Below are 25,885 nucleotides of genomic sequence, written 5' to 3' on the forward strand. Positions count from 1 at the left end.
AAGCGTGGTGTAAGCAGTCTTTTTAGTAGACCTGTTGCACCTTCTAACTGTTCTGCCAATGAATCGCAGTCTTTGGTTGGCTCTTCCTCGCGAGGAAAGGAATATATGGAAAATACTGAAAGGATGGTAGGATATGTGTTAAGACATCAGATAATAACTTCAGTGGTACTTGAGGGAGCTGTAGAGGATAAGACAAACACTGGAATTTACCCAGTAAATAACTGAGGACATAGGCTACAACTACTGCTGTGAGATGAAAAGGTCGGTACAGGAGAGGAATTCGTCGCGGGCCGCATCGAAGACGTCAGAAGACTGATAACACCTGTACTATCCAGACCAGCGTCACACTGGATTTCAAATTAGCGCCAGTTTTCCTGAATGCACAGCTCGGTACGCCTTTTAACGACAAGTTACTGGTGTGACGGAACGTCAAACTTAGGTCGATGCGCTGTTTAGATTCATGTTCAGGTTCGGTTAGATTGCAAAATGTATCCTTACATAGCTGTATATGAGGCAGGCCGGAATTTACGAACAAATGAGGTTCGGTCTGACAAGCACATTGACCGTTAGTAAACAGAATACACACACCCAAAGATGTACACAGCCCCAAATGACTTACAAATAGGTCATACAGGAAGCTTGTGGCTCCGTGGCACCAGCATCTTTCTATCTCGTCGCAGATTGTTTACAAGTCGTTGATAACCTTACTTAGATGGACATTTCGCCACCAGAACACCCTTCTAAACACAGCCAATACGTACAGCATGTTGAATCCACCCCTAAAAGTTTGAAGTTGCACTTCGCAACAAAAAGCTGCCAACTCCTGTAGATTCCACCATAGTAAAATACAGGATGTTGCAACAAATATTATTCCTGTTTCACAAGACTACCACGAACATACAACCTCGGGGTACTGAACGTCCCATAATGAATTCCCGGAACTCTACATATTGTTGTTTATCACTACAACGAAGAGTTTGTAGCAATGAATTTCGTATGGTTTGAAACGCAAACGTCGCCGCGAAAGACGCAATACAGACACACGATGAATGGCTAACTCTTGGCTGGTTCAAATGGCTCTGAGCACTATGCGACTAAACATCTGAGGTCATCAGTCGCCTAGAACTTAGAACTAATTAAACCTAACTAACCTAAGGTCATCACAAACATCCATGCCCGAGGCAGGATTCGAACCTGCGACCGTAGCGGTCTTGCGGTTCCAGACTGCAGCGCCTTTAACCGCACGGCCACTTCGGCCGGCCGCTAGAGACGAAAAAAGTGTCCAATCGGCTTGGGCAAACTTCCAGCGTCGCGGGCGCGTATAGGGCAGTTGAGGCTGCAGTCTAAGGACACATGGAAAGTGGTTACTCGAGTGTGTATCATCAAGGGCGAACCATTCGAAGCGCCGAGCTAGCGGAACAGTACCGACCGAAAGGTCCAAATGAGAGAAATTTGTCGTGGAGGCAGACAAATATGTAGGGACCCCAGTGTTGAGGCAAACTAGATCCGCTTGGTGGAAGACGTCTAGCAACAGTGAGCCACGTGGACAAGGATGTGGAGATCCCCAAAGTGGGTGGTGGGCATTGAAGTCCCCAACCAGCAAATAGGGGGAGGGTAGAAGCTGACCAAGACGATGAAGGAGATCAGCTCGTGCCATTGGTGTGGACGATGGAATGTATATAGTACAAAGAGAAAAGGTATATCCAGAAAGGGAAAGACTGACAGCGACAGCTTGGAAGGAAGTGTTTAAATGGATTGGATGATAATGGAGAGTATCATGGAGAAGAATCATAAGTCCTCCATGGGCTGGAGTGCCTTCAACAGAGGGGAGATCAAATCGGACGGACTGAAAATGGGGGAGAACAAAGCGGTCATGGGGACGCAGCTTTGTTTCCTGAAGACAGAAGATGACTGGCGAGTAGGATCGTAAGAGGATCGACAATTCATCCCGATTGGCTCGAATGCCGCGGATATTCCAGTGGATAATGGACATAGGGTGAACAGAAAATGGAGGAATGTGATCAAGGTTGCCGTCAACTCAACGACTGCTCAGAGCTTGCGACCGACAGCATGGAATAGCATTCAGCCGAAGGCAGAAGATCCTGATCCATAGGTTGTTCAGGAGCAGCTCCTGCCACCAGCGATCGGCCGCCAGCAGTGCGCCTCGGCGACACAAAAGATGGCCGAGGGCGATTTCCGCCAGGTGGTGCTGTAGATGAGACACGCCTTGGCGGAGAAGGAGATGAACTGGATTTCTTATTAGCCTTCTTGGAAAAATGATGTTTAGATGAAGGAGGAACCGATGGTTGTGAAGTTGGGGTACGTAAAAAATCTTCACGAGTATGCTCTTTTTTCGAAGTCTTGGTGTCTGACTTTTGGGCTCGAGATTTAGCAGAACCCGATGAAGGGTGAGCTGTAGAGTGGGCAGGCGAAAGTGGTGAGGTTGAACGGGCGATCTTTGCACTGGCCGATCTGACGACCGTGGCACTAAAGGTGAGGTCGCAAGTCTGCGTGGCCGCCACCTTTGTTGGCCGAGGAGAAGCAAGGACAGTGCTGTATTTTCCTGTCTGAGGCACGGTGGGCTGTCGACTGGCGAATAATTTTCGAGCAGCAAAGGTCGACACCTTTTCCTTCACTCTGATTTCCTGGATGAGTTTTTCGTCTTTAAAAATGGGGCAATCTCGAGAGGAAGCAGCGTGGTCACCCATACAGTTGATGCAGCGAGGGGATGGAGGTGGACAAGCACCCTCATGGGCATCCTTGCCACACTTAACACATTTGGCCGGATTGGAGCAGGACTGGCTGGTGTGATTGAACCGCTGACACCGATAGCAACGCGTAGGGTTTGGGACGTAAGGGCGAACGGAAATTATCTCATAGCCTGCTTTGATTTTGGATGGGAGTTGAACTTTATCAAATGTCAAGAAGACAGTGCGGGTTGGAATGATGTTCGTGTCAACCCTTTTCATAACTCTATGAACAGCTGTTACGCCCTGGTCAGACAGGTAGTACTGAATTTCGTCGTCAGACAATCCATCGAGGGAGCGTGTATAAACGACTCCACGCGAGAATTTAAAGTACGGTGCGGTTCCACCCGGACAGGGAAGGTGTGGAGAAGTGAAGAAGTGAAGTATGCAGCAATTTTTGTGCCTGGAGGGCACTGACTGTTTCTAACAACAAGGTGCCATTCCGCAATCTGGAACAAGACTTTACAGGACCTGCAATTGCGTCGACACCTTTCTGAATAATGAAAGGGTTGACCGTGGAGAAGTCGTGACCTTCGTCAGACCGAGAAACAACAAGGAACTGTGCCAACGATGGAAGAACTGTCTGTGGCTGAGACTCAGTGAACTTACGCTTGTGAGCAGACATAGTGGAAGGTGAGGAAACCATTGCGGAAGAATCCCCCATGATTACCGGCGTCTCCGATGGCGCGCTCCTCCCTTGTGAGGGCCCTCTCTGAGGGCACTCCCGCCTTAGGTGATTGTTCACACCTCAGGTCACACCTCCCGACAAACGGACGGAGGGACCAATCGGCACTTTCGGAAGATATCAGCTCGGGTAATCACCCCTCCCTGGGCCTGGCCGTTACCAGGGGGTACGTACGTGTCCCCGGGGCGGGGGATTACGTGTTACCCCGGCACCGGCGACGGACGAAAATGCGTGGGTCGGCCTTCAGACACGCACAGGGAGGAAGAACGAGAAAGGGAAAGGGAAAAACAGAGAAAGGGAAAGGAAAGAAGAGAGGTCTTAAACGCCGCAGCGGAGAAAAGGGTAAAGAGAAGAGGTAAGGAAAAGAGAAGGATAAAGGAAGGATGAAGACATACAAGCAGAGAAGGCGAAGAATGCGTTACATTTACGAGCGTCCGTCTCCGGACGTAGGCACAAACCATACTCCCACTACTCCCACAGGGGGAAAAAGAGAAGGAAAGAGCCAGAGGTGAGGGGAGGGGGGGGGGCGAAGGTGGGGGATAGGGAAGGATGTGGAAAAGGAAGGTATGCAGCCCGGAAAGGAAGAAGGGCCACATTAGCTCGGGGTCCCGTGCTCGCTACGCACGTATCCACAAAAGAGTTGTGGACCCCCTGCGGGGGGGGGGGGGGGGGCTGAAAGAACATTTGCAGTGTTCAAATAATAAATATTAATTAACAACCTTGTACTACTTCGCGCCAGGGTCAGTAAGTAATTCTCGGCTGTCACACGGTACTCTAGCATGGTATTGTACAGTCACCGCCAGCATCCCCACGCCTTGAAACCATCTGCCGCACTGCTCAATGCACGGTACTCTCCCCTTACCTTGCTGCTTCTGAATGTTCTTATTCGACTGATAGCAAGTAAAAGTAAAACAGACATGTAACGTGACCGAAAAATTTGGCAGAAGCGGCACTAAATGCCCTGAGCTGTATTAGGTGCAGTGCCGAACTGTCAAAGAAACACTATTGTAACCTCACAGTGTGTGTTGAAAAGGTGACCGCGAAACGCATTTTTGCTCTGTAATAACCATCTTCAATAGATGCACGTGGGGTTAGGAACGAGACAGCCAGCTAGCTGCAACATGTAACTCCCAACTGGCGACGTCGTGTGCCGCGAATTCACAACTGACGCCGATGTTAACTTTGTTTCCATGTACAAGTTAAAATTCACCTCACAATCTACCTTCGTTCATGTAGAAGATGTAGTGAAATCGGACAGATCTTTTTGAAACGCACTATACGTATGGTAACAAACAGAGTGTAAGGTAGGGTTAGTGCACAAATTAATGGAGTCGCTCAGATCAATGTGGGCGCAGCCGAGTGCCTAAGTAGCTACGTCTGGAGATGACGGAACGTTCGCCGTGACCCGCTTACTGCACGAGGCGTGCCGGGGACCGCCGGATTCGGCAGACATACAAACACACATACACAGATGCCCCCTCCTCGCCAGCGGAAAACCTGGGTGAATTAGTTCTTACGAGTTCGCTGCGTTATTAGTCTGTGGAGTGTGAATTAAAAGGTGCGACTTCAGTAGGCGAAAATTCGTCCCAGGCACAAGTCTGCTATCAATATTCCGATGTGTTAGTTAACACTAAGTGCCATGCTCTCAATACTACGGGCGTGCCATTCTTTCCAAATTGAAGACACTGTAATATTACGGGTGTGGCACTAACTGTTTAGCACCTCCACGATGCTTACGAGCTTACTAAATGAACCCATAATGAAGCGCATTGCTCCTTTCTTGATCTCATCCATTTCCCTATCAATCCTGTATGGTACCGATATCCGAGTGACAAACAATATTTACCGGGTGTAGAAGTATGAAACAGGAATTTCTCTATAGATGGTGCTAGCTGTCAGTGTAGGACCCGTGAGTCCGCGTCTGCAGAGCCATCGGCTTCCTGTAACGGCTGACAACGAATGTCAACACACAGTAACCCAAGTTCCATTGATAGGTATCTGTTTCAAACCAGTAAACATGTAAAGTTTTGTGCCTACGAACTACGATTTGCGGACAGCATTGGTTTTCTGTTATCATTTGAAGAAAACTGTTGCAGAATCCCATCGAAAGCTTGTCGAAGCTTTCGGCGAAAATGCTCTTGGGAAAACAAAGCGTTTCGAGTGGTTCAAAAAATTCAAAAGTGGCGGTTTTGACGTGAGAAACGATGAGCGCGGGAAACAGTTAGAAGACAACGAATTGCAGATCTTACTGGATGAAGATGAAACTCAAACTCAACAGGAACAATTGAATGAGACGCAGAAAGCCGTTTCTCTTCGGCTGAAAGCTATGGGAAAAGGCGCGGGGGGTGGGGGGGTGGGGGGTGGAGGGGTGGGTGGAGAGAGAGAGAGACAACGACATCGTGGCCAGGCCTCAGAATTCGAACCCTTCTCTTCTCGCCTCCTTCAGCCTGCCGCCGACAGGTGCTCCTTCATAAAAATTGGTAGGCTGCGGCAATCTTTGAGTATCGCCACTGCACGTGGCGAGTTCTGTAAGTGTTTCTTTGTAGAAAGAAATTTTCAGTCAGTCCTAGCAGATTAAAACTGTGTGGCGGACCGAGACTCGAACTCGGGAAAACGGCTCTGACCACTATGCGACTTAACTTCTGAAGTCATCAGTCGCCTAGAACTTAGAACTAATTAAACCTAACTAACCTAAGAACATCACACACATCCATGCCCGAGGTAGGATTCGAACCTGCGACCGTAGCAGTCACTCGGCTCCAGACTGCAGCGCCTAGAACCGAACGGCCACTCCAGCCGGCAGAATTCGGGACCTTTGCCTTTCGCGGGCAAGTGTTCTACCTTTGTGTTCGGCAAAGGTCCCGAGTTCGAGTCTCGGTCCGGCACACAATTGTAATCTGGCAGGAAGTTTCGTGTTTCTTTGTATTCGTTTCTTCCTTCAGCTGTACGAGCGGTGTGGTAGATCGTCTGTTGATGTCACATGTTCAACATTTGTCATCCACTTTCGGCCCCATGTGTCTTATATTAAATTACTAGTCTCAGTGTCAGCTGAGACGTTTGGGAGGTTTTTAAACGGTGAAAAGGATCATCTTGTATATTATGAAAGGTAAAGGCGTTATAAATTTTTTTAGTCTGAAGATGTCTCTCTGTTAAGAATGATACTCTGTTCTACAAACTCTTGAGTTCACTCACACAGCTGGTCTGATTTTCTGCCGGCCGGAGTGGCCGAGCTGTTCTAAGCGCTTCAGTCTGTAACCGCGGGACCGCTACGGTCGCAGTTTCGAATCCTGCCTCGGGCATGGATGTGTGTTACGTCCTTAGGTTCGTTAGGTTTAAGTAGTTCTAAGTTCTAGGGGGCAGAAGTTAAGTCCCATAGTGCTCAGGGCCATTTGAACCATTTTTTTCTGAATTTCTGTACGCTCATATTTACTCATTAGCCGGTACTGCGGAACCGTATGTAACACGTTCTGGAAGCCAAGAAACACGGCATCATGCTTTGTGGGTCTACGCTTGATACCCATTTAAGATCTTAGTTTCCATAGTAAGCGTACGTGTGGAAACGAATCAAATGTTTTTCGGAAATCAATGAATACTCATCCGCGTGACTGAGACGGGCATCTTCTAGTCACAAATGTTAAGCCTACTTTCAGATGAAACGTGAACTTGAACGGTAATTTACATAATAATCCTGTTTCGTACACTATAAGGCAAGTTTTCAACTGGGCAGCGCGCACGCTAACAGCGGCTCAGCTACAACAGAAGTCGCAGTGCCAGTTTTGCGCGCTGCCCGAGCTGCCGGCCTGTGATCACACTGGAGACGCACGGCGCGGCGAGGCGGTCGGGCACTTTCTCACCGCTGCGTGAGACTCTACCTACCACTAGTCTCCCCCAAACAAGTTGCACAATGGATCAGCTCACTTCTTGGCCAACCGTTTCTCCAGCGTACTCCGAAACTTAAGTTTTCCTCGCCTGCGTCACTGTCGTGCCTAATCAACAACTTGCTACTCCCTGCTGCAAACCTTTATTAGGGGATAATGACCTCAAGATTTTAGCTCACTCTTGTTGTTGTTGTTGTTGTGGTCTTCAGTCCTGAGACTGGTTTGATGCTGCTCTCCATGCTACCCTATCCTGTGCAAACTTCCTCATCTCCCAGTACCTACTGCAACCTACATCATCCTGAATCTGCTTAGTGTATTCATCTCTTGGTCTCCCTCTAAGATTTTTACGCTCCACGCTGCCCTCCAATACTAAATTGGCGATTCCTTGGTGCCTCAGAATATGCCCTACCAAACGATCCATTCTTCTAGTCAAGATGTGCCACAAATTTCTCTTCTTTCCAATTCTATTCAATACCTACTCATTAGTTATGTGATCTACCCACCTAATCTTCAGCATTCTTCTGTAGCACCGCATTTCGAAAGCTTCTATTCTCTTCTTGTCTAAACTATTTATCGTCCATGTTTCACTTCCATACATGGCTACACTCCATACAAATACTTTCAGAAACGACTTGCTGACACTTAAATCTATACTCAATGTTAACAAATTTCTCTTCTTCAGAAACGCTTTCCTTGCCATTGCCAGTCTACGTTTTATGTCCTCTCTATTTCGACCATCATCAGTTATTTTGCTCCCCAAATAGCAAAACTCATTTACTACTTCAAGCGTATCATTTCCTAATCTAATTCCCTCAGCATCACCCGACTTATTAGACTGCATTCCATTATCCTCGTTTTGCTTTTATTGATGTTCATCTTATATTCACCTTTCACGACACTATCCATTCCATTTAACTGCTCTTGCAAGTCCTTTGCTGTCTCAGACAGAAATACAATGTCATCGGTGAACCTCAAAGTTTTTATTTCTTCTCCATGGATTTTAATACCTACTCCGAGTTTTTCTTTTGTTTCCTTCACTGCTTGCTCAATATACAGATTGAATAACATCGGGGAGAGGCTACAACCCTGTCTTACTCCCTTCCCAACCGCTGCTTCCCTTTCATGCCCCTCGACTCTTATAACTGCCATTTGGTTTCTGTACAAATTGTAAATAGCCTTTCGCTCCCTGTATTTTACCCCTGCCGCCTTCAGAATTTGAAAGAAAGTATTCCAGTCAACATTGTCAAAAGCTTTCTCTAAGTCTACAAATGATAGAAACGTAGGTTTGTCTGCCCTTAATCTTTCTTCTAAGATACGTCGTAAAGTCAGTATAGCTCACTCTTATGTTCTTGTTTGCTTACAAATAAATTTCTTTGCGGATAGGTCCCACCTTTTCTTCTTACCTGCTTACACATATTTCGCTCAATTTCAGTGTTTTGCAAAGTGTTTACAGAACTGAAAACGTAGTTGCCTTTAATATGTACCTTGGTAACACATGCTGCTACTTCTGTGGCTTACAGTAGTTTGCGTTACAGCTGTTCCTCTTTCACAGTTTGCGTCCAAACACACTGCGCGCGGACATGCACTCACTCTCACTTATTTTGACGTTGAATAGGATAAGTTTAACATCAACAGTAAGTCTTAAATTTTCGATGTGAAAATGTTATCTATATTGAGTTCTCTATGGTTGCTGATGACCCACTATGAAAGAGAAACAGTTTTAACAGAGAGTACAGTAATCTACAAAAAGCAAGGCATGTGTTAACACGGTGGATCTATATTATTACAAATGGAGCATGTTCCCAGCATGTAGACGAGACTGATGCGTAATTATATTTATGGGCGATCTGAGAATGTCATCTAGTGACGGTCGAAATTAGTCATGAAATAAACTATTTCGCATCAGGCAACCTTGGCTTCTAATATTACAAAATACAAAAAGTTATTTTCAGTTTTGTGAATATTTCACAAAAAACTGAAATTCTATATGTACAGATAGTAAAAGGCAATTTTTCATGTTATTTAATAGGAAGCAAATAAAAAGACACACTGACAAACGTTAGCGAATCACGTATGGATAGAAAATTTAAAAAAAACTGTTTGCTCAAGGCCGGACCGATAAAAAAAAAAACAAGAAACAAATTCGTACGACAATATATTTATCCTTAGGAAAGATAAGGGCACCATAAAGACAGTTCTTACATTGCCCTTCACAGTGGAAACAACACTTAAAGAAAAATGAAGGCATGGTCAGAGGATTTATCGGACTGGAAAAAAAAGTTCGAAAATATGAAAAGGTTGAACATGCCAGAAATTCTCAGAAAAAGAAGTGTAAGCTATAGAGAAGGAGGGTAATACACAAAGATTGCAAGAACCAAGAGGTAACCCTAAGAATAAATAAAGAACAACGTGCATGGATTACGAAGTGTATAAGACAGGGTTCTTATCTTTCGCAAGAACTGTTCAATTTATACATCGAAGAAGCAATGACGGAAATAAAAGAAAGGTTCAGGAGTAGGGTTAAAATTCAAGCTGAAGGATATCGATTATAAAATTCGCCAATGACAAAGCTACTTTAGTGAAAATGAGGAACAACTGCAGGACCTGTGGCCGTGCGGTTAGAGGTGCCATGTAACGGATTGCGCGGCCTCTCCAGTCGGAGATTCGAGTCCTCCCTCGGACCTGGGTGTGCGTGGTGTTCTTAGCGTAAGTTAGTTTAAATACTGTGTAAATCTAGGGACCGATGACCTCAGCAATTTGGTCCCTTAGGAATTCACACACACAGGACCTGTTGAATGAAATGAACAGTTCAAAGACCACACACTATGGATTTGAGACCAAGCTGAAGAAGATTTAAGTAATGCTGAGTAGCAGAAACGAGTTATAAATATTAAAATTGGGGACCACGAAGAAGACGAAGTGCAGGAATTCTGCTCTCCTGGAAGCAAAAACATGACTGACGAAGCAAAGACGACATATAACGGAAAGTAGCACAGACAAAAGATGATATTCCTTACCATAAGAAATCCACCGGTACTACACATCGGCATTAATTTGAGGATGAAATTTCTGAGAGTGTACATACTGGGCACAGTACTGTATGGAAGTGAATTGTGTATTGTGTGAAAACCAGGAAAGATAATCAAAGCGTTTGCGATGTGCAACTAACTTCTAGATCAATCCCAGCGCCAGTCACGGCTGTGTTTCACTACTGCTTCTACACTGAAGATCCAAACAAAATTGTACACCAGCGTAACATCGTGTAGCACCCCCACGAGCAAGCAGAAGTGCCTCAACACGACGTGGCATGGACTCGACTGATGTCTGAAGTATTGCTGGAGGGAATTAACGCCGTGAATCCTAAGCGCTGTTCATAAATCCGTAACAGTACGAGCGGGTGTATATCTCTTCTGAACAGCACATTACAAGGCATCACAGATAGGCTCAATAATGTTTATGTATGGGAGTTCGGTGGGCAGCGGAAGTGTTTAATCTCAGAAGAGTGTTCCTGCAGCCCCTCTGTAGCAATTCTGGACGTGTGATGTATCGCAATGCCCTGCTGGAACTGTCCAAGTCCGTCGGAATTCACAATGGACATGAACGGAAGCAGGTTATCAGACAGGATGCTTACGAACGTGTCACCTGTCACAGTCGTGTCTAGACGTATCAGTGGTCCTGTGTCACTCCAACTGCACACGCCCCACACCATTACAGAGCCTCCACCAGCTTGAACAGCCCCCTGCTGACATGCAGGGTCCATGGCTTCATGAGGTTGTCTCCATACCCCTACACCTTCGTCCGCTCGATACAGTTTGAAACCAGACTCTTCCGACAGGCGACACGTTTCCAGTCATCAACAATCCAATGTCGGTGCTGACGGGCCTAGCCGAGGCAAAAACTTGGAAATTTGTGGTAACGTCGTATGTGACGAAACTGCTAAGGTCGTCGGTCCCTAAACTTACGGCTCTGAGCACTATGGGACTTAACATCTTAGGTCATTAGTCCCTTAGAACTTGGAACTACTTAAACCTAACTAACCTAAGGACATCACACACATCCATGTCCGAGACAGGATTCGAACGTGCGACCGAAGCAACAGCGCGGTTCCAGACTGGAGCGCCTAGAACCGCTCGGCCACACCGGCCAGCCGCATTACTTAATCTAACATAAACTAACCTATGCTAAGGACAACAGACACACCCCTGCCCGAGGGAGGACTCTAACCTCCGACGGGGGGGGGGACCGTGACAAGAGACCTGCGGCCGCGCGGTCCAGGCGAGGCGTAAAGCTTTGTGTCGTGCAGTCTTCAAGGGTACACGAGTGGGCTTTCGGTTCCGAAAGCCCGTATCGATGATGTTTCGTTGAATGGTTCGCACGCTGACACTTTTTGATCGCCCAGCACTGAAATCTGTAGAAATTTGCCGAAGAATTGCAATTCGTCGTTGGCCCCTTTCTTGTAGGATCTTTTCCCGGCCGCAGTGATGTCGGAGATATGATGTTTTACAGCATTACTGATATTCACGGTACACTCGTTAAATGGTCGTACACGACAATCCCCACTTTATCGCCAACTCGGAGATGCTGCATCCCTCTGCTCGTGCGCCGACTATAACTCGTTCAGACTCACTTAAATTTTGGTAACCTGTTATTGTAGCAGCAGTAACCGATCTAACAACTGCGCCAGAGACTAGTCTTATTTACGCGTTGCCGACCGAGGCGCCGTATTCTGCCTGTTTACATATCTCTGTATTCGAATACGCATGCTTGTACCAGTTTCTTTGGCGCTTAAGTGTGTAACTGTTTTTGATGTTGTAATAACATGCGTAATGCCTCATTCGTAGACAGTTTGAAGAAGGGAACAAAATCTCTGTTTTTAATATTGTGATGCATCCTTCGATGCAATCCAATTTATCTTTCTATGGTACTGAGATAGGAGGTTAATGTAAAGAATATCATATATATGTTTCGTTAAGAGAAAATTAAAAATGAGAACAGGAATAAGTTTCTTTTATTTACCCAGGAAAGGTGGTTTTGGACTCGTTCTCTTGTTCGAACTAACAAAGCAGATACGCAAAATAAATCTTGCCGACCCTGCGCAGAATATTATCATCATTGTATTCCATAAGCTAATCGTGTGAAATTTTTAAAAGAAATAAATTTCTGGGTATAATGTCTTTGTGGTCACGTGTCACTGACTCCCAGGTTTCGACGGCCAACGTTCGGCACTTAAGTCTGCGAAGTCCTGTGTCGTGCACGGAATGGCGCTCAGTTTGCGAAACGAACGTGAGCAGGACCCACAGTTGTTACGAGACGCTGCAGTCGAGGGCCACGGCTCTGCTGCAGTCGGCCTCTGGTATGCAGTGGCAGGCACGGAGGTCCCACACCTGCCGAACTGGGACAGCTGCGGGCATCCTTGAGCGCTGCAGACGGCGTGGAGTTACGGACCGACACCTCCGCCGCCGCCAAGGATGTCCCACTATGCGGGCCAAGGCGTCCACCGCTGCTACAAGAAAGCGCTCGCAGGGGGGCGGCTTCCTCCGCGAGGGCGCTCCGCAGTGTCTGCTGCCCGCCGCGACAACACTTCCAATGCAACGGGACATTCAGACACAGGGCTGTTATAATTAAAGTGTAACTACTCACAGAGATCCAGGTTGGAATGTAATTATATTATGGCAACGGGACTTAGTAGAATGCGTTAATGTGGAATCGATTTACGCTGAAAAAATAAATTGTTCGAATTTTCGCCACTAGGTGCAAATCTGGCGTTGTGAATGCATAAATGACGTGTTGAAATGTTTCCGTATGAAATGCATTAGGAACGGGACGTGGTCAGAGGAGGTCACACAAGCGAGAAAGGCATAATAACGATTTTATTATTAATCTCCACTTCAAACAATTTGTTTAGTATGAGAACCGGAGAATCTGACGTGTGGCTACATCCGTACAACGACGCGATCAACAGCTGCTCGGAACAGCTCCGGTAGAGTCTGAGCAACGGGTTCCTGAACGAACTGCATGTGAATATTTTAATACACACATATATAAATAAGCACTGAATGCAAACGCTATTAGCCGCGCGGGATAGCCGCACGGTCTTGGGCGCCTTGCCACGGTTCGCGCGGCTGCCCCCGTCGGAGGTTCGAGTCCTCCCTCGGGCGTGGGTGTGTATGTTGTCCTTAGCGTAAGTTAGTTAAGTTAGATTCAGTAGTGTGTAAGCCTAAGGACAGATGACTTCAGCAATTTTGGCGCCGGTGGCGACACCTACAACGTGCTGACATGAGGAAAGATTCCAACCGATTTCTCATTCACAAACAGCAGTTGACCGGCGTTGCCTGGTGAAACGTTGTTGTGACGCCTCATGTAAGGAGGAGAAATGCGTACCATCGCGTTTCCAACTTTGATAAAGGTCGGATTGTACCCTATCGCGATTGCGATTTATCGTATCGCAACATTCCTGCTCGCGCTGGTCGAGATCCAATGACTGTTAGCAGAATATTGAATCGGTGGCTTCAGGAGGGTAATACGGAACGCCGTGCTGGATCCCAACGGCGTCTTACCACTAGCAGTCGAGATAACAGGCATCTTATCCGCATGGCTTTAACGGATCGTGCAGCCACGACTCGATCCCTGAGTCAACTGATGGGGACGTTTGCAAAACAACAACCATCAGCACCAACAGTTCGACGACGTTTGCAGCAGCATGGACTATCAGCTCAGAGACCATGGCTGCGATTACTCTTGACGCGACATCACAGACAGGAGCGCCTGCCATGGTGTACTCAACGACGAACCAGGACGCACGAATGGCAAAACGTCATTTTTTCGGATGAATCCCGGTTCTGTTTACAGCATCATGACGGTCGCATCCGTGTTTGGCGACATCGCGGTGAACGCAGATTGGAAGCGTGTATTTGTCATCGCCATACTGGCGCATCACCCGGCGTGATGGTATGGGGTGCCATTGGTTACACGTCTCTGTCACCTCTTGTTCGCATTGACGGCACTTTGAACAGTGGACGTTACATTTAGAATGTGTTACGACCCGTGGCTCTACCCTTCATTCGATCCCTGCGAAACCCTACATTTCAGCACTATAATGCACGACCGCATGTTGCAGGTCCTGTACCGGTCTTTCTGGATACAGAAAATGTTCGACTGCTGCCCTGGCCAGCACATTCTCCAGACCTCTCACCAATTGAAAACGTCTGGTCAATGGTGTCCGAGCAACTGGCTTATCACAGTACGCCAGTCACTACTCTTCATGAACTGTGGTATCCTGTTGAAGCTGTATGGGCAGCTGCACCTGTAAACGCCATCCAAGCTCTGTTTGACTCAATGCCCAGGCGTATCAAGGCAGTTATTACGGCCAGAGCTGATTGTTCTGGGTACTGATTTTTCAGGATCTATGCACCCAAATTGCGTGGAAATGTAATCACATGTCATTTCAAGTGTAATACATTAGTCCATTGAATACCCGTTTATCATCTGCATTCCTTCTTGGTGTAGCAATTTTAATGGCCTGTAGTGTAACTTGTTCTCCAGCTTAAATCGTTAACGCATTAGCATATGTACTAAGTTTCGCTGCCACACGATAATTACGGTCCACACTTGACCTCCGTGAGTAGATGCACTTTAATAACCACCTGGTACGTCTACATGCAGGAGCGTATCCATCACCTGAGCTGCGGCGAGGAGTGAGAGCTATGGTCATCCCGAGCTGAATGAGGAAATACATGCATCAACAGAAGTGTTGCATCACCCCGATATTTCGTACAGGTGTGTTACTATCGTGACTGCAGCATTTCAGTTGAAAGAGAAGCACACTTGGGGGCGCATGGAATAGTAGAGTGAAAATAGTTATCAGCGATCGGTTCCGCATCATCATGTTACACACAGAACGCTTGTCAACCGAGCTCGATATGTGCACTGGGATCGAATAGACGTGATGCGGGCATGGAATGGATTCCAATTAACAGGTAGTGTTGAGGACTACACGGCACAGTCCTTCAACGCCGTGCAGGTGTACTGGATTATATCTACGACCTTTGAGGCAAAGGAACCGTGGGCTGAGTGCTTCAGAACTGAATTCGGCGTTCAGAGAAGCTACAGGATGTCATGTATCGCATCAGACTGTTACGAGACGATTTCTCAATTCGACTCTCCATTCCCGATGGCCATGGAGAGCAACTTGACATATAGAACATCATGGAAGACATCGTTAAAGATAAGCGAGAAATCACGCGGACTCGACGCACTAGGATCTTCCTCAGACTCTTCCCGTGTCCACTACTGCTAGAATACTGTCAGAGACCAGTGTCGCGTTCTCTTATAAAGGAGAGTTTCCCCGCATTCGTAATGGTGAAGTGGTAGTATTGGTTAAAATTCCTACGGCTACCATTGGTGGGCCATCGTCATAGGCTAATATTCCCGCACTGATGCAGAAGAAGGGGCGCTGTTGGCTAAACTCTTGTGGATACTATTGGTGGCCTGTCGTCCTTGGCTAGAAAGGCACTATTCCACACTTACGCTGGAGAAGGGTTATTGGTTGAAATTCCTCCTACTGCTTGCTATTGGTTGGCCGTCGTCAGTGGCAAGATGCGAAACGGATAGAGCAAGAAGGGGGGAATGTTTACCCAAAGTATTATTTTCCGCCGAGGTGACTGGCAGCGCGTTGTTTATGTTGCTCGCACACCGCGGCCTTATATTCACTTCCTTGATGGCTGGGAGCCATGATGCCAGAAGCCTATAGCCGTCCTCTCTATTAAAATTAGATGCATTCTTGGAAATTTCAACCGCTTCTCGGACCGGAGTTTAGCCAACAGCGCCCCTTCTTCTGCATCAGTGCGGGACTATTAGCCTATGACGATGGCCCACCAACGGTAGCCGTAGGCATTTTAATAAATACTACCACTTCCCCAGTACGAATGCGGGAAAACTCTCCTTTATAAGAGAACGCGACACTGGTCTCTGACAGTGTTCTAGCAGTAGTGGACACCGGAAGAGTCTAAGGAAGATACCAGCAGTGTGGTCGAAACGTCGATTATTTTAGAGGAAATATGACTCGACCTAATAACCCACTGGATTTTAATTTCTGAAATTTTCCTGGCGTATTTCTTTTTCTAGTCTTTCTTTTTCTAGTAATTTTCTGTCTGTAGCCGGATCCCGTCGACATTCTGCCACGATAATCCGTGGCAAATACAACCGTCATCGGCAATCGTTAAAATCAGCAGTGGCAAAACACTATTTCCATGGGACACTCAGTGGAACACCATGGAAAAATATCGTAGCTCCAGTTTCCAGTTTTTGTGGTTAAGTAGTCAAGAATCGGGGCAAATGCGTCGTGCCGGTAATCTTATAAATCGTGACAACGGCTTTCAACTAGGTAAAAACTGGAATCCGATGACTAAAATTATCCAGTCACAACGGAATCGACGAGGTCATTCGATACTTCCACCACCGAGGGCAGCACACACAATTCGGCAGTTCCGCGCTTGACGTCACCTGGCATATTTCGTATGCGCAAGATTCGGCATAAATACTGTGAATGCACCTGGGCTCTTCAGTAGTTGTCTACTCACCTGAAGATGGACGGACGTCATTGGGCCGAAATATCGTGGCACAATGTCGACGGGATCCGGCTGCACACCCGGAATGTTAGAACATGTCTGGGATCGACTGAAACGAGCCGTTAATGGACGTCAAGAACGACCACGAACCCTGCACGATTTACGCAGAATCGCCATTGAAGAGTAGGACAATGGGGTCTCATCGACGGTATGCAACGACGGATTCAAGTTTGCACCCGAGCAAGGGAATGCTCACTGCGTATTGACGCTACTCCAGAGTGCTTATTTTAAGTCGGTGGTCTGGACACGTTGCAAATGAATATATTAGGCTTGCCTGAGATTCAATTTCTATTTTGAGTGTCGTGAATAAGAAAACGCTGGAAATCATAAATCCGGATGGCCAGACATTGATTCGAAACCAGTTTCTTTGCAGCTCAAATCTACTGCATTGAACGCTGCGCCACTTCGCACGATCACTTCTTAGAGCGGAGGAAAAAGCCGTATCTATATCTAAATAAATTACAGGATTTCGTAAAGATTCGACAGTGCAAATATTTTGGCAATATTTACTGTAAATTAATTTCGATATACCCGTTTTCACAGCACTTCATCAAACACTCTGATGAAGTGTCTTACCTCGGCGAGGCTTATTTCCAATCACAGCGTCATAAACTTTGTGGCGTTGCGTCACGTGACTGGGTACCGCAGGTAGTACGGCACCAAGAGAAACTCCAGCTCTGACATGAAGTGTTCCACTTCGGATGTATTTAATTGCCTCCGCTGGGGCTATGACCCATCTGTCTAGCTTGTTCACTTCATAAATGGCGACTACCAGGGGGCTTAAAACCCCACTATGCGGAATATAGTCCGTGCATGCTATCAATTATCCGGTAAGTTTATGTATCTGTATGAATGTCTTAAGGGAGTGCCGTAGTTTACATCCAATAATATGGTCAGCAATATTTCTTCCTGCTCAACACAAAGTTGTGGGTCTCCCATATAAGGAGTCTAAATACTAATGAGAGGCACTGGGAGCCCCAAGGTCCGAGCGTAATTCAGTAGGCTATTTCATTCACGCACTAAATCTACAAACCAATCAGTGCCGATACCAGGTCAGCATGTGTGAAGTGTGTGTGTGTGTGTGTGTGTGTGTGTGTGTGTGTGTGTGTGTGTGTGTGTGTGTGTTTTCAACTACGGAGTTAACAACACCCTTATCAAAATAGAGACGAATGTGATTAAAGTATTAAAAGGAGGTGAAGAAATAAAAAGTTGGTTAAAAATTGCACTCAATTTCACTGTCTTACACAGTCCACTGGTATATTCATGCAACTTTGAAGGTACAGTACTTTAAGTTAAATATTGTAAACCTTTAAAAAAACTGATAGCATAAAAAGGAAGCTGTAGTAACGACACAGGGAAGTGTGCCTCTCTCATCACTTACATGAGCCAGCTCTCCTAAAAGCAAATTAGTTACATCTCCGTAATATTTAGGAGATTAAGCCGGACATTTCATAGGAACTTAAAATTTGTGCCACATTCTTCTCCTTTTTAGCTAGAATAGAGAACACATCTGCACGCAGATTAGCCGCTGCCTCTTGTCTGAACATAAAACATATTCAAAGAAACTGTGACGCACACAACCACCACACATGTGAGGGTCCTCTCGCTGGAGCAAGACGACATGTGTCAAATGACAGTTCAGAACGTAGACGACGTCCGTAACGATCAGGAAAGTTATTATTTGGTAGAATTTCCCCTGGATCGGCTGATAGTTTGTCGTTTCAGGTGAAAACCTGGCAAGTGTTCCACGCAAAAACGACGCATTTATTTGAATGTCTAATACATGGAAATACTTGTATTTCAGCACTAAGACGTTTAATATCCGGCCTACTTAGATACACAGTAGTTTCTGTACGGGGTGAGGTGTACAGGGCGTACAAAGAAAAAGGAGACAAAATTTATGTACAGGTTCCTAACACATAAATAAGAAAAAAATGTCTAATACCTTAAGAGGTAGGACCACTCCAGCTTTGCTAGCATGAAACACATCTCTACATCTTTTCTGCTGGACAAGCGCTCATAGTTCTTAACATATGAGTTTCAGAGCCCGTGTTTACTGAACATTTTTTCTTGTTTTGGTCGATACTACCTCCCCCCAAAATAAGAAAAGCAAAGAGCTTGCAGTAGAAAAGATTCAACTCATAGAACCAAAGATGAACAAGTGCTCCTATCTCTTAAGGTATGCACTTAAGATGCCTTTTTTGTTTTTGTGTGAGGAACTTGTTCCTAAGCTTTGTCGGTGTTTTTTTGGGCCACCCTGTATTATGTGGGTACACTAATAGCTTCATAGCCGCATCAGCATATTGAACTGAAGCTTTCGACAGGTGATAAAACGTGAAAGGGCATGTGATTTGCTCCATTATTATGTTTTTAAGTTTATAGATGACAGTGAGGTAGCAACTTTTAAATTTTTAATAAGGACATTGTTTTTTAACATGTTCGAATGCTTTTGAGACGTGGAGATTACATGGTGATGTGTCTTTCAAGCCTGGAATTCTAACCTATAGTGGGCAAGGTTAGGCTGTGCTGTTTTCTAATTTTGTGACTGTCTCCAATGATTTTGTCGTCGCCTCGACGTTAAAAACTCTAAACCTTTTCTGGTTTGCCTCCGCTCTACCTTAAGCGCCCATGGCTCACAGATGGTCACAATGTTATACTTTTTTTCTTCACAATGGCTTTCTCCTGCATTGTATGCATGTAAGATTTTTTCTTACGGAACTGTCTTCCCTAATTGCGGTCGTTTATTTACAGCCATTTTGCGAACGGCTTCAGGAATTTTCTGCCTAAAACACTTCAAATTTTAACACGCTGCATATTCCTATACTGTTCAATAGCTATACAATTTCGCCTTTACCTGGAACTATTTTTTTGTTAGCGCCCTCGTACGGAAAAAAAAGAACACACTTGATGATTTCATTGCGGCTTGACATAAAGACTAAGGCTGTTAGCCAGCTAGGAGAAGACGTAATTTACAGCAGCAGCAACTCACCTTTCAGCGCGCGTTACGTGATCCGTTGCGGGGTAAGAAGCGAACGTCGCTTAGAATCCAGGGCGTAGCCAAGTGTTAGCTGGTATGACGTATTTTTTGTGGTCTGCCTCCGATGGTTGTCCGCAGCGACCCTGCAGATAAACGACAAAATCTTAAGGCACTTCATATTAAAAAACACTTAACTATATATGACAGAAATTGTTTCTTTTTAAATATATTTTAAAGGTACGATTTCTCATCTATGACCGTAAACGTACAGAAAAATCGAAAAGAAAAATCCATCGTTCACGAGAATGATGACTCTTTCGGAGACGTTGCAATTGCTCTGTGGGAATGAACACGGAATCCGTAAGCACAAATCGTGTAAAAAAAATAGCTATCTCTGTTCGTTCAGGAGATCTAGGGGGCGCTTCAGAGGCACGTATATACCGACTAGGTTCATCCTCTCCTCTTTCTCTTCATTATGCCACAAAGGCATGACATGACCACTACAGTCGTTGTAGACAACTACGCTAGACAGGCAGCGTCGGACGGACAACTCGAGTACACCACGAGAAAAGGGGGTCAATGTGCACATCAGGGCATTAAAAACAATCTAGGAAATACAGGAAAGCTTTAAAAATATTAACACTTGGTGTACGTGGTGGTAACTCACTCAGAATGAACAAATAAATATCTCTTTGTGTACGTCATTCGAGACTATCACGAGAGATTTCAGTAAACAGAAAGAATCAAGGAATTTATCAATGGAAGCCATCTCCTGTTTATTTACTTGCAGAAGGCCCAAGGCACGTGATAATACACACTATTTTGGTGTCATTTTATGCCAGAAAGCGTATCACATGTAGCCTATAGTGAGAACACTTTGTTGAAACCACACACAAATGAAACATAATACGGAAACTCCAAGTTTACTGTTACCAGTCATTTCTTAATACGACAGTTTGTGTGTGTGTGTGTGTGTGTGTGTGTGTGTGTGTGTGTGTGTTTTGTTGTGTGTCGATTTTTTGGAGGAACTTGTGGCGCTGTCTCCAGTGGTCACAGGTCCCTTTCACTGTCGTAACACATAAAATGCATAGTCATATTTTGTAAACAGTACAGTATGCATGTGATGTGTTACGACAGTGAAAGGAACCTGTAAAGTAAATGTTCACGAGCGGAAGATGTCAGTTGCAAGTTGTAAGTCTGTCCGAGTCTCGCTAGAGAGTTCTGCACGACGTTCGTCGTTTCTTCAAGTCGTCGAGTGAGAGAGAAACAGTGGCCGGTAAATAGACAGTGGTTAGCCTTCAGTAGAGACAGAACACAATAGAATTATCGTGTATGGACAGAGACCGCCTGCCTAGAGCTTTAACCGAGTACGGTTAGCTTGCAATTGTTCTTCGAATAGTACATCACGACTTTAGTTCAGAGAATATTATTTAGTTAGTGTTCATGGAACGCTGGACAGATAGGCTAAACCTGCATTTACAATTGTTCTAGCCAGCGTTACCGAAGTTGAGTAATATATTTTACTGGTTTTTTTCTGTGTGTGTGTGTGCGTGTGTGTGTGTGTGTGTGTGTGTGTGTGTGTGTGCTGCCCTAGAACCCATGCATCCTTCCTACCAGGATACCTGTATTAGATATGAAGACAGTAACTGTTCTCGAAAGAACAGAATACTGTTGATGACCGTGCAGCTTTTCCCTGGAATAAATGATGACTAACTGAAACCCTCAGCTGCCGACAGGTGTTGTTGATATACCTCGATGTGGACAGCTGAAAATGTGTGCCCCGACTGGGACCCGAACCCGGGATTTCCTGCTTACATGGCAGACGCTCTATCCATCTGAGCCACCGAGGACACAGATGAATAGCGCGACTGCAGGGACTTATCCCATTCACGCTTCCCGTGAGACTCACATTCCCAACTGTCCACAATTCTACGTATGTAATGTACCTTATAGACATTTGCCCATCCCGAGTCCCGGTCGGGGCACACATTTTCAGCTGTCCACATCGAGGTATATCAACAACACCTGTCGGCAGCTGAGGGTTTCAGTTAGTCATCATACCTGTACTACTCTTTCTCAGCGGTAGCGAGATTTACGTCAAAGTGGACGCCCCCAGTATACAACACTTATTGAATTACATTACGTGATGCAACAATTAGCCAGTATCTGTGTCTCCAGTCTTTTTCTGTGGCTCAAATGGCTCTGAGCACTATGCGACTCAACTTCTGAGGTCATCAGTCGCCTAGAACTTAGAACTAATTAAACCTAACTAACCTAAGGACATCACACACATCCATGCCCGAGGCAGGATTCGAACCTGCGACCGTAGCGGTCGCTCGGCTCCAGGCTGTAGCGCCTAGAACCGCACGGCCACTCCCTTTTTTTGTGTATTTGGATATCATGGAGGTTTCATGTGGACACACTGTACTGCTGCAGCTCAGGCACTGCTCTGTTTTTACGACGGGGTGAAGGATGGACAAAGCAGTGGGGGCGCTTCCGTTCTCGATTCGTCGCTCAGAGGGCGCTTATGGAACGTCACTTCGCAGGCCAAGCTGTCTTCCATCTTAGTGAGTCGCTACAAAAGACTCTCGCCTGCTGGCATTACTCGCAAGCACCGAGGGTGCTAGGTGGGGGAAGAAACGCAGCTACGCACTCGCCGGTATTAAAACGCACCAGCCTCGGCGGCGGAGCACTAAGACAGAGTGGATGCGCTGCTGCAGGAGCCCGGCCGCGACCCGCGCCCATTCGCTGGTGGCAGAGTGGAAAGCGTGTCCGGCCTAATCGACATTTCCGCCCGTCTCCCTGCTCGCATCGCGCCGAGCCGCGCCGCTGATCACAGAGGCCGCCGGCGGCCGGCCGCCCGCGTGGGCGTTGCGAAACGGCCGTGGCCAACACGACCCGACAGCCGCCCGCTGGACATAAATATTGGCCGTCGCGCCGCGCCGCGCCTAATACCATCGTGCGCTACAGCACCTACAAGTGGCTACTCGACCCAGTACCGGGTGCTGCGGTGTGCACGCGTCGTAGCAGCTCCCTAAGGAGTAGCGAGGCTTTTAGACTAGGTTCTTGTTTTTGTTAGATTACTAGCGAACCTGGCAAAGTTTCGCAACTGTTAAATATTTATGAGAATTGGATATACGTCCGAATCTCCTCCTCCTCCTCCTGCTCTCTCCCCCATCTCTCTCCCCCAATCTCTCTCCCCCAATCTCTCTCCCCCAATCTCTCTCTCCCCCCCCAATCTGTCACTCTCTCCCCCCCCCAATCTGTCACTCTCTCCCCCAATCTCTCTCTCTCTCTCCCCCAATCTCTCTCTCTCTCTCTCCAATCTCTCTCTCTCTCTCTCTCTCTCTCTCTCTCTCTCCCACAATCTCTCTCCCCAATCTCTCTCCGATTACCTTTGCCAATCTGTTCCTCCTCCCCCCTCTCTTTGTCCATCACCTTTCTCCCCTCCCTCCGCTGCCCGTACACCTCTTATCTGACACTCTTTCTATCCATTTCTTCCTCCCTGCTCTGTCCATCTTCTCTTCCCCTCCCCTACCTCATTTATTGTTATTGCAAACGGAACGTTGGTTGGAAACAGAAATCAAAATGAATGGGTAAATCGGTTGGAATCATTAGTATAGGGGGTATGAAAAATGGTTCAAATGGCTCTGAGCACAATGGGACTTAACATCTGAGGTTATCAGTCCCCTAGCACTTAGAACTACTTAAACCTAACTAACCTAAGGACATCACACACATCCATGGCCGAGGCAGGATTCGAACCTGCGACCGTAGCAGTCGCGCGGTTCCGGACTGAGCGCCTAGAACGGCTCGGCCACTCCCTTTTTTTGTGTATTTGGATATCATGGAGGTTTCATGTGGACACACTGTACTGCTGCAGCCGCGCCGGCCGGCCGGCCCCTGGGGTAGTGCCAGCGTGTCTACTTGACAGGACTCACCAGGCCTACATCGTATGCGCAGACGACCATCACATGCGTGGAGGTAGAATCTGCTTTCCCTGCTGAAGACAGTGGCGTACCACTCCCCATCCTCCAAGTGATCCTCTGACGGTACCAGTCGAGTCGTGCACGTCGATCCTGTGGCGCGAGCGGAAGACAGACTAAAGGTGCGCGTGCCTTAGTCCGACTACTAATAACCGCTACGCAACAGTTCGTGTTGGCACGTCTGGCCTCACAACCTCTCTTATCAATACTACTGTCTGCCACCGCTGCCTGGTCGCGTCTGTTCAGCATGGACATCCAGAGCCGTGTGTGTGTGTGTGTGTGTGTGTGTGTGTGTGTGTGTGTGTGTGTGTGGTGTGTGGTGTGTGTGTGTGTGTGAGACTACGTTCACGTCTCCACTTATACCAGCACCACGCTGATCCTTCTGGCTTTCAGCATTCCCCAGAGAAAGGTGTAACAGATGCACTCTGGTAGCAATGCCACTATGCTATGTGTCGGCGGACGACGTTGAAATCATAATCAGTACATCTATTGTCCCCGAGGTGGCGTATGCCATCATCGGATCAAAATCGACGTCGCCTTTCCAGGAGTACTAATTTCCAGCAGCGCATGAATGTCGTCTTCCTCGTATAGTCCACCCGCTGCACACAGACTTCCTACTTTGTGCAAAGCATCTACGACAGCAATATTGAGACATACACGCCACATAGGCATAAATATGTCCTGGAAACCGAGTTCTGGGTAGTTCGTGCAATGCACCACAAGCTGCTTTATTATTCACTTCGCAGCACATAAACTAAATAATTGACTACACAGCACAACACAACAGTTAACTATTCAATGGCTACAACTTTGCTGTAGCGTAAATTTCCTTTACTTTACGTCTATGGTCTCAAACTTTCTGTCAACAGATTACCGGTTTCGGTCTATAATGACCATCTTCAGATCTGTTTTACAAAAACAATGTCCTAATGTACTGCAGCCATAGTAGCATCGTCAAATGTTAAATGCGAAATCAGGCTGATTTTGAATTTAACATTTGATGTTGTCACTATGGCTGCAGTACATTAGGACATTGTTTTCATAAAACAGTTTTTATAAAACAGATGTGAAGATGGTCATTGTAGACCGAAACCGGTAATCTGACCATTCACGTAAAGTAAAGGAAATTTATTCTATATTCGGGTCACTGTTTTATTCACGACAATTCGCAGCTTGTGAAATTTCTGTAGCGGCTTCGCAGTACTGTTACTGTTATTTTTACTAGCGACACTGCTCAGACAAACCACTTCCAACCTCAAGTCTTAAAACAGTACAGCAATCATATGTTTTACAAACAATAAGTACAGAGCACATATTTTAACTTGGTTGATTTTGACTGGGGGTGCAGCGTATAGGTGAAACAAGTGTTGCTAAGGACAGGAATGGGGCAGAGGGAGCTTGGTTTGCAACATACACTCCTGGAAATGGAAAAAAGAACACATTGACACCGGTGTGTCAGACCCACCATACTTGCTCCGGACACTGCGAGAGGGCTGTACAAGCAATGATCACACGCACGGCACAGCGGACACACCAGGAACCGCGGTGTTGGCCGTCGAATGGCGCTAGCTGCGCAGCATTTGTGCACCGCCGCCGTCAGTGTCAGCCAGTTTGCCGTGGCGTACGGAGCTCCATCGCAGTCTTTAACACTGGTAGCATGCCGCGACAGCGTGGACGTGAACCGTATGTGCAGTTGACGGACTTTGAGCGAGGGCGTATAGTGGGCATGCGGGAGGCCGGGTGGACGTACCGCCGAATTGCTCAACACGTGGGGCGTGAGGTCTCCACAGTACATCGATGTTGTCGCCAGTGGTCGGCGGAAGGTGCACGTGCCCGTCGACCTGGGACCGGACCGCAGCGACGCACGGATGCACGCCAAGACCGTAGGATCCTACGCAGTGCCGTAGGGGACCGCACCGCCACTTCCCAGCAAATTAGAGACACTGTTGCTCCTGAGGTATCGGCGAGGACCATTCGCAACCGTCT

General features: G+C 46.7%; 1 protein-coding gene across 1 annotated transcript in view; it reads right to left on the bottom strand.

Moving 5' to 3' along the window:
* LOC124615694 overlaps positions 1 to 25,885 on the bottom strand; it is a 429,028-nt gene that overhangs the window by 217,139 nt on the left and 186,004 nt on the right. Inside the window, exon 2 of the mRNA XM_047143726.1 lies at positions 19,926 to 20,056. The gene's annotated coding sequence lies outside the window, so the exon portion shown is untranslated. The remainder of the gene's footprint in view (positions 1 to 19,925; positions 20,057 to 25,885) is intronic.

The sequence above is a fragment of the Schistocerca americana genome, chromosome 5 (assembly GCF_021461395.2).
Source record: "Schistocerca americana isolate TAMUIC-IGC-003095 chromosome 5, iqSchAmer2.1, whole genome shotgun sequence".
Classification (NCBI taxonomy): domain Eukaryota; kingdom Metazoa; phylum Arthropoda; class Insecta; order Orthoptera; family Acrididae; genus Schistocerca; species Schistocerca americana.